The sequence below is a fragment of the Phascolarctos cinereus genome, unplaced genomic scaffold, assembly GCF_003287225.1.
Source record: "Phascolarctos cinereus isolate Bilbo 61053 unplaced genomic scaffold, phaCin_HiC Scaffold_9;HRSCAF=440, whole genome shotgun sequence".
Taxonomy (NCBI): domain Eukaryota; kingdom Metazoa; phylum Chordata; class Mammalia; order Diprotodontia; family Phascolarctidae; genus Phascolarctos; species Phascolarctos cinereus.
This window is the reverse complement of record NW_027556402.1, coordinates 62,475,063-62,483,320: the sequence shown is the minus strand read 5'-3', so window position 1 is coordinate 62,483,320 and position 8,258 is coordinate 62,475,063.

The following is an 8,258-nucleotide window of genomic DNA, read 5'->3' as shown; positions in this document are numbered from 1 at the left end:
AGAAGAGGTGCCAAAAATACACATAAGAACTGTACGAGAAACATCTTAACATCACCAATAACCATGATGCTTTGGTTATTGATCTAGAGTCAGCCATCCTGGAGAATGAAGTCAAGTGGACCTTAGGAAGCATTGCTAACAGTAAGACTAGTGGAAGTGATGGAATTCCAGCTGAGCTATTTAAAATCCTAAAAGATGATGCTATTAAAGTGTTGCATTCAGTATGACAGCAAATTTGGAAAACTCGACAATGGCCATTCTATTGGGAAATATCATGTTGTAGTCCTAAAGAAGGGCAACACCAATGAACATTCACATTATTGAACAACAGTGCCCATTTTACATGGCAAATGTAATGGCAAAGTTATGCTTAAGATTCTGCATGCTAGGCTTCAGCAGTTTGTGAACCAAGAATTGCAAGAAGAGCAAACTGGTTTTCGAAGAGGCAGGGGAACTAGACACCAAATTGCTAACATTTGCTGAATTATGGAGAAAGCAAGGAATTCCAGAAAACAAACAAACAAACAATATCTGGTTCTGCTTCATTCACTACACTAAAGCATTTGATTGTGTGGATAATAACAAAATGTGACAAGTCTTCAAAGACATGGGAGTACCAGATCATCATACCTGTCTCCTAAGGAACCAAGAAGCAATAGTTAGAACCAAACATGGAACAGCCTAATGGTTTAAAATATTAAAAAAAGGAGTACAACAAAGGTATGTATTGTCACCTTATTTAATTAACATATATGCAGAGTACATCATGCAAAATGTCAGGTTAGATGAATCAAAAGCTAGAATTAAGGTTGCCAAGAGAAGTGCCAACCATCTCAGATATGTAGATAATACTACTCTAATGGCAGAAAGTGAAGATGAATTGAGAAGCCTCCTGATATGGGTGAAAGAGAAGATTGTAAAAGCTGGCTTGAAGCTTAATATTTTTTAAAAAAGGCAAAATTAAGGTCTTTGAAGCTGGTTCTATCACTTCCTGGCAAATAGAGGGAGAAGAAATGGAAGAAGCACTATCAGATTTTATGTTTTGGCGCTCAAAGATCACTGAAGATGATACCTTCATCTATGAAATTATAACAAGGTTGCTTCTTGGAAGGAAAACTATGGCAAATCTGCACAGCATACTAAAAAGTAGAGATATTACATTGCCAACAACGGTCCACGTAGTCAAAGCTATGTATTTTTTTTTCTGGTAGCAATGTTGGTTAGGAAATTCCTGTTAAGATAAGGCAAAGTACATTAAAAATCTGGAAGTTTTGGACTCTGAGGAAAGCTGAGTGCAACAGAATCTATGCTTTTGAATTGTGGTGCTAAATAAGACTTTTGAGAGTCCTTTCAATCTTAATAGGAATTCCCTAACCAACATCACTTCCTACCATGCTTTGCCAATAAATGACAATAAGGAGATGCAATCAGTCAATACTTAAAGAAATTGATTTGGGCTATTCACTGAAAGGTCAATATTGAATCTGAAGTTTTAACACTTTGGCCACATAATAAGAAGACAGGATTCATTGGAAAAGATTGTGATGTTGGGAAAGATTGGAGGCAAAAAGGGAAAGGGGACAGTAGAGGGTGAAATGGATAGGTAGTAACATGGAAACAATGAATACAACCTTGGACAGAGAGGAGGATAGAATGGCCTGGCATGCTATGGCCTATGTGGTCACAAAAATGTTGGATATAATTGAATGTGACGGTGAACATTTTTTATCTTTTGTCCTCTAAAGGAATTTTTAAAATTAACTTATCTAGATCTCCAAAGTGTCCTTTGGATAACTTTATTAGCACAGTCTCAAATTTGTAATTTGTGGCAGTATCATTATTTTTATAGAGGCAGCTAGGTGGCAAAGTGGATAGAGCCAGGAGCCTGGAGTCAGTAAGACCTGAGTTCAACTATGGCCTCAGACACTTACTAGCTTTGTGACCATGGGCACATCAATAAAGCCTGTTTAAATCTGTCCCTCATTTGTGAAATGAGGTGGAGAATAAAATGTCGAACTAGTCCAGTATCTTTGCCAAGAAAACCTCAAATGGGGTCACAAAGTGTCAGACATGTCTGAAATGACTGGACAACATCATCATTTTTCTACATTGATATTATTCAATTGAATGTCGAATCTATAACTCCATGTGTTGTCTTTTATTTTTGTCAAAATTATTTTATGTGGAAACAACAGATGAAAAATTTGAATTTAACAATATGTTGCTTTCAAGAAGCATTATAAAAATGAGAGATACATACAAAGATAAAATAAAGTGAAGGAGTAGAATTTAGTATATAACAAAACAGGGATAGTAATCATGATCTCAAAGTTAAGGTTAAAATAAATTTAATTGAAAATAAAAAATAGAGAAACTACACTATGTGTCAGCAATATTATTCAATATTGTTTTAGATCGTTTAAAATAACCTACACAGTATAAAATACCTGAGCATATACCTTCCAAAACAGAGAGGAACTATACGAACATAGATAATAAACACTTTTTATACAAATGAACTCAGATCTAAATAATGGAAGTAATATTTATTGTTCATGGGTGGGTAAATGCTGTTTTTGACTAATATATTTATTCAATGCCATTCCAATTAAATTACTAAAATTTATTTCACTGAGTTAGAAAAAATAATAAAGTTCATGTGGAAGAACAAAAGGTCAGGAATGTCAAAGAAACCAGGGGAAAAGAGGCAAAGGAAATAGATTCAGCACTATCAGACTTTATACTATGTCATAAGGTGAGAGCATTGGGATAAATTTGATCATTTTAAATTAAAATTTTCTTGTATAAATAAAACCTATGTAGCCAAGAATAAAAGGAATGCAGAAAATTTGGGGGAGGGAATTCATAGACAATCTCTCAGGATGTGATTGAGCTGGAATCTTGCTGTGGTATAGGAAATGATGCACTGGTTGATTTAGAAAAATATGGAAAGACTTTTTTTTCCATTTTTCCAAATTTTTTCCAAAACTTCCAGATTTTTAATGTATTTTGCCTTATCTTAACAGGAATTTCCTAACCAACATCACTCCCTCCCATGCTTTGGTAACAGCTTAAACAAAAGGTTACAATTTCTATGGATTTTTGAAATTTCTAGTATTATTTTATTTCTTAATATCTTTATTTTTGTTGATTCTGTAGGATTTTCCGAGCAAACCATCATACTCTCTATTGTTGTTGTTCAGTTATTTCAGTCCTACGTGATTCTTTGTTGTTTCTAAACAAATTTGTCTTTGCTTATTCCCTCACTACTTTTTGGCTGCCTTTCTACTGGAGTTTGCATTTCTAAACTACAGGAAATAAGGCAAAGCTAGTGGGGACAGTTAGGTGGTGTGGTTGGCAGAGCATCAGCCCTAGAGTGAGGATGACCAGAGTTCAGATCTGGGCTCCTGACTCTTGACACTTACTAACTTTGTGATCCTGGGCAAGTCACTTAACCCAGATTGCCTTCCACCCTCAAAAAAAAAATAGAGCTAGTAGACATTCTATTTTTATTCCTATCTTAATTGGAAAGTTTCTGGTCTTCACTACAGATAATGCTAACTTGTGTAACATAAATGAAACCTGTATTTTGTAAAAGACTTTTTTTTGCATATGTATGTATGTTACATAATTATTAATTTATGATTTAATATTTTATTTAAAATTTATTGTTATTTACCTACATTTTTATTTTTCTCTCCATGGTTTGTGCAGCAGAACCATATTTTCATTGTGTAAAAGGTTTGATAAAGTGCCTCCTTTTCTTTTTTATGTAGCATAAGGCATGTATTCTTCTTTTGCTATTTTTCAAAATTTATTTGTAAATCCTATTGAACTTTTTCTTTTCCTTTTGCAAAATTCATGTATGAATTGCTTGATTCCAATTTTGGGGGCTGTGAATTTTGGATTCAGTATTTCCTATCTTGTTAATTTGGTATTTTGTATTTTTACAAATATATATTCATTTCATTTAAGTAATAATTTTCTTTATTTCCTTTCCATTCTTTTTGGATTCCCCTTTTCATTTTTTTTTAATTTTCTTAATTTGATTTTCCTCTGTAAAACACATTCTCTAAGGTACTTCTCTCAACACTCATTTAACCTGAAGAGTCACATACCTTTTCTATGCTACATTGCCTATGGACATATAAACTTTGTACTATAAACTTTGACATATGATTATTACCCCTCGGGGCTATAGAGGTATATCTACGAGACTTTGTGTTTCTAGGACTATACCTCATGATCCCTTACCAGTGTGTGTTTATTTCTGGGATCATCTGTTGAAAATCAGTTGAGCTAGCCTGCCTTAAATACCTTCTAGAAAGGGGTTATTTATGAAGATCCTATAGTAAGAACAGTTGGTATAAAACATGTATTCAAAATTTATGATGCACTTCCCCACCAGTATGCTGAGTCCAAGGGAAACTGGACTCAAGCTTAGAGAGTTCATGTGGCCAAAGGATAACTCATTTTCCCTGGTTGCTGATAAGACTTTCCACCCTTTTTAAGGCATGATGTCATTTCTTTTAGTAGTGATGTGAATCTTCATCCAGTCTGCCTTAATATCTTGATGAAGAAATGACTATCAGCTGTTTCACAACACTATTAGGACACTGGTAACAACTAGGGAAGTCTAAAATCCCATTCAAAGATATTTGAAAGCTTGCAAGGTTCTCCTCTGACCAAACAGAGAGGAGAGGAAAAAGACCTAAGATAAGGTCAAAGACAAGGTCTCTGTTGATAGACTTGCCACTCATAGGTTTTATTGGAATGACCCACTCTCTCAAATCTATTGAATAACTCTGGTTTTCAAATAGCTTGGTATTTTATAGATGACCCTGAGAGCATGATGAAGTTTCTTCAGTCATTTGAAATGTTTCAATGTCACTCCTAATCCAAGAACTACTTGCATGTAGTTAAGGCCAAAGTCTATGACTGATTAATCAAAACTAAAGCTGATATTGAGGTTGATTATTTTTGTTTGTTTAAAATATTACATTTTATCAATTAATTTAACTGGGTTACAATGACATGATTGATTTTACTAAATCAACCCCCTATTGTATTTGTCTCCTTTTAAAAAATCTAACTGGCCTATGGTTCATCAATTTTATTATTCTTTTAAAAGAACTTTTTTGTTTTATTTATCAGATTAATAGCCTTTTTTGTTTTGAATTTTATATATCTTCTTTGATTTTCAAAATTTCTTGGTTTTTTTGTGTTTGTTTCGCCATTACTCATTTATTTGCTTTATGTCATAGAGTCCAGCTGATGGAATGGACTCGAGGCAGTAACCTCAGTGTGAATGAGGGTGATGGATGTAGGGTTTAAAAGAGCAGCTACAAGAGCTTTAGTGTCAGAAGTGACAGGAAAAAATACATTAGTATTATTCATAACATGGAAACCTACCGGAAAAAAGACACTTGATTGAGCATTGACAATAGAAAAACAATGGCGCTACATTTGCCCCTTTTGTGTCTTTTCCATTCCAGTTATGTTCTTCTTTAGTTTATTTAATTTAATGACTTTAACTCGAGACAGATATCGCAGAGGGAAAAATCATTATTATGAATTATTTTTTATTGTCCTACCACTCCAAATCATTGACTGTTAAAGCATTTTTTCTCATTAATATTTGAACTTCAGATGGAAAAAAATATATAATCCAATTTAATATGAACTCTCTGACTCACTTAAGATGTGTTGTTCTGTATTACAATGCCTTTTCAATCAGGATGCTATCTGCTCCAACATAGACCAGAAACACCAGTAGTAGGTAAACGTTTCAAGGAAAGGTAGCATTTTTCATTTTTCAAACACTAAGCCTTGTGATAGTAGATACTAAATGAATAATGCTTGAAGGATTAGATGATGCATATGCCATGTCTCCTAACTAGACTTTTCTCTGAACTTCATATTTTCTCCAGTGTCCAGCACGATGATTTTCTGAATAGTAGGTGCTTAATAAATTTTGAAATTGTTGCAACAGGTGCCACCAGGACAGTGTGCTAAAAAACATAGATACAGGGATGAATAAAACATAGTTCCTGACACCAAGAACCTTAAATTTAGTTGACATTATCTCTCTCTTTTTCTCCCTCTTATTCATCAGTCTGTTCTTTTGCTTCTCCTCTCTCCACTCTGTTCTTTCTCCTCTCATTTATCCCTTTCCCTGCCCCTCTTTTTGCCTTTCCTTCTCTCCTGTCTCCTGTCTACTCTCCTCTCCTCCACTCTAGTCTCTCTTTTCTTTTAGTTTTCTTCTAGCTTTTCTCTTCCTGTCCTTCCAATCCTCCTTTCACACAAAAGTAAGGTGGAAAAGTGCATGAGAAGTCCAAATAGAATACGTTGGCATCTCACAAGATTGGGTAAGCAATGCTTTCTACTGGAATCAGCCGAGGTTATATGTGGGTGGGAGAGTCTCAGCTGGTTCTTTAAAGCCTCAAATAGTTCATAGACAGAGACAAAGGGAAGGGCTTATTATGTCTAGGAAGCAGTGTGATCAAAGGTAAGAACACAGGAAGTGTTCAAGGAATGGCAAGAAGATTGGCTTTGTAACAGATTTTCCATATAATGGATTGCAGTTTGAAAGAAGACTGGGGAGTTAGAGTAGTATTAGATCTTCCAAAATAGTAGAGTCCCAACCATCTACTTTGATAAGAAATATCTAGTCATTTAAGTCCCTAAGTACAATTAAGGTCAAAATGATTTATATGAGTTTCAGGCTTAAACTAAAGATTGGATAAAGAAAGCATTTAAACAATTTTAAACTGTAGCTAACATTGGTACATTGCTTTAAGGTATGCACAACACTTTGTATATACTATGTCATTTTATTCTCACCTATGAGGTATATATTATTATTATATCCATTTTACAAATGAAGAAAGAGACATGGGAAAAGTTAAACTTGGTTCATTTGAAAGAACATCATCTCTAGAGATAGAAGATGAGTTAAAATCCACCTTAGGTAGATGCTTACTACCTACATGGCCTTGGAAAAGTCGCTCTGATCCTATGATTTCCCAGAGACAAACAGTTAGTGTCTTACATAGAATCTGAATTCAGGTCTCCCTCCTTAAGTGTGAGATACATGTTTAACCACTCTGACCAATTTGAAAATCCTTACTATCCTATACTTCCCATCCCTAGAAATCTGCTAAACAGTGACTATGAAATTACATGTCATTCCTTGTTGGCAAAGGAGAGTTTCTCTCATGTTTTTTGGTGTTGTTTTGTTTTTGTTTTTTAAGATGCAAGACTATATGATCCATAAGCAAAAACATATTCTCAGTCTCCCCATGGCTGCCCAGCATAACAAGTCATAAACCTTCTCCCTGAGAATTTTTACACCCAGTTTTGGCAAAGAATGTATGTTTACATGCACATTTCAAGCCTTTGAGAAATGGATATATAATACCAGTGCTGACAGAATGTTAGTTCCAGGACTGCACGTGGCGATGGCCCACTATTCATGTTACAATGAATAACCCTAGTGTAAGCAAGTGAGAATTCCTTTCCAACAGGAAGGTGAAAGTCTTATTTCCTTTCTTAAGTACCCTTTCATCTTTCTCTTTTAGGAAAAATAGCTATGACTTGAAATGCTCTCTGACCTCATTAATATCTTTATCTCTATGGAAGAAAAGTTATACGAGATGTGTCTGGTCATTACCTCTGCCACCCATGATTTTAAGTGGTCTTTCCTACACATATCTAGGGCCCACATTCATTGGATACCTTGCATTCCACAAATGGCTAGGGTTCTAGTGGAATGAGGACTGTAAATCTGGTTACCGCTTTCTACTTTGCCTTCCCTTGTACAATGAAACTTGAGGAAGAAACCATAAGCAGTGGCTATGTCAAAGTAAAACCAAGGCATAGGCTTTGTTAACTGAGTTGCAGAGTTCAAGATAGAGAAAAGGGAGAAGCTCTCTGAAAAGAGGTCTCAATTTATCCCTCTTTTGTGATCTGTACTAATTTCATCTCTGCAATGGAAAATTGGTAGGTTGCTATTTATTCTCGGGAAATTTGGTTTACTAATTATAGGCCTGGAAATTATTTCACTGCTTTTTAAAATTATAATAATGAACATCATAGAAACTTTATACAAATAGAAAATGGCATGAATTGAAATTGTAAATAAAGATCCACTAGGAAAAATGGCATCTTCAGTTTCCATAGTAATGCAAATCATGCCCTCTGGAAATTATATTATTTGTAATTATGTGTTCAGGAGCACTTTACATTTTTACAGAGCA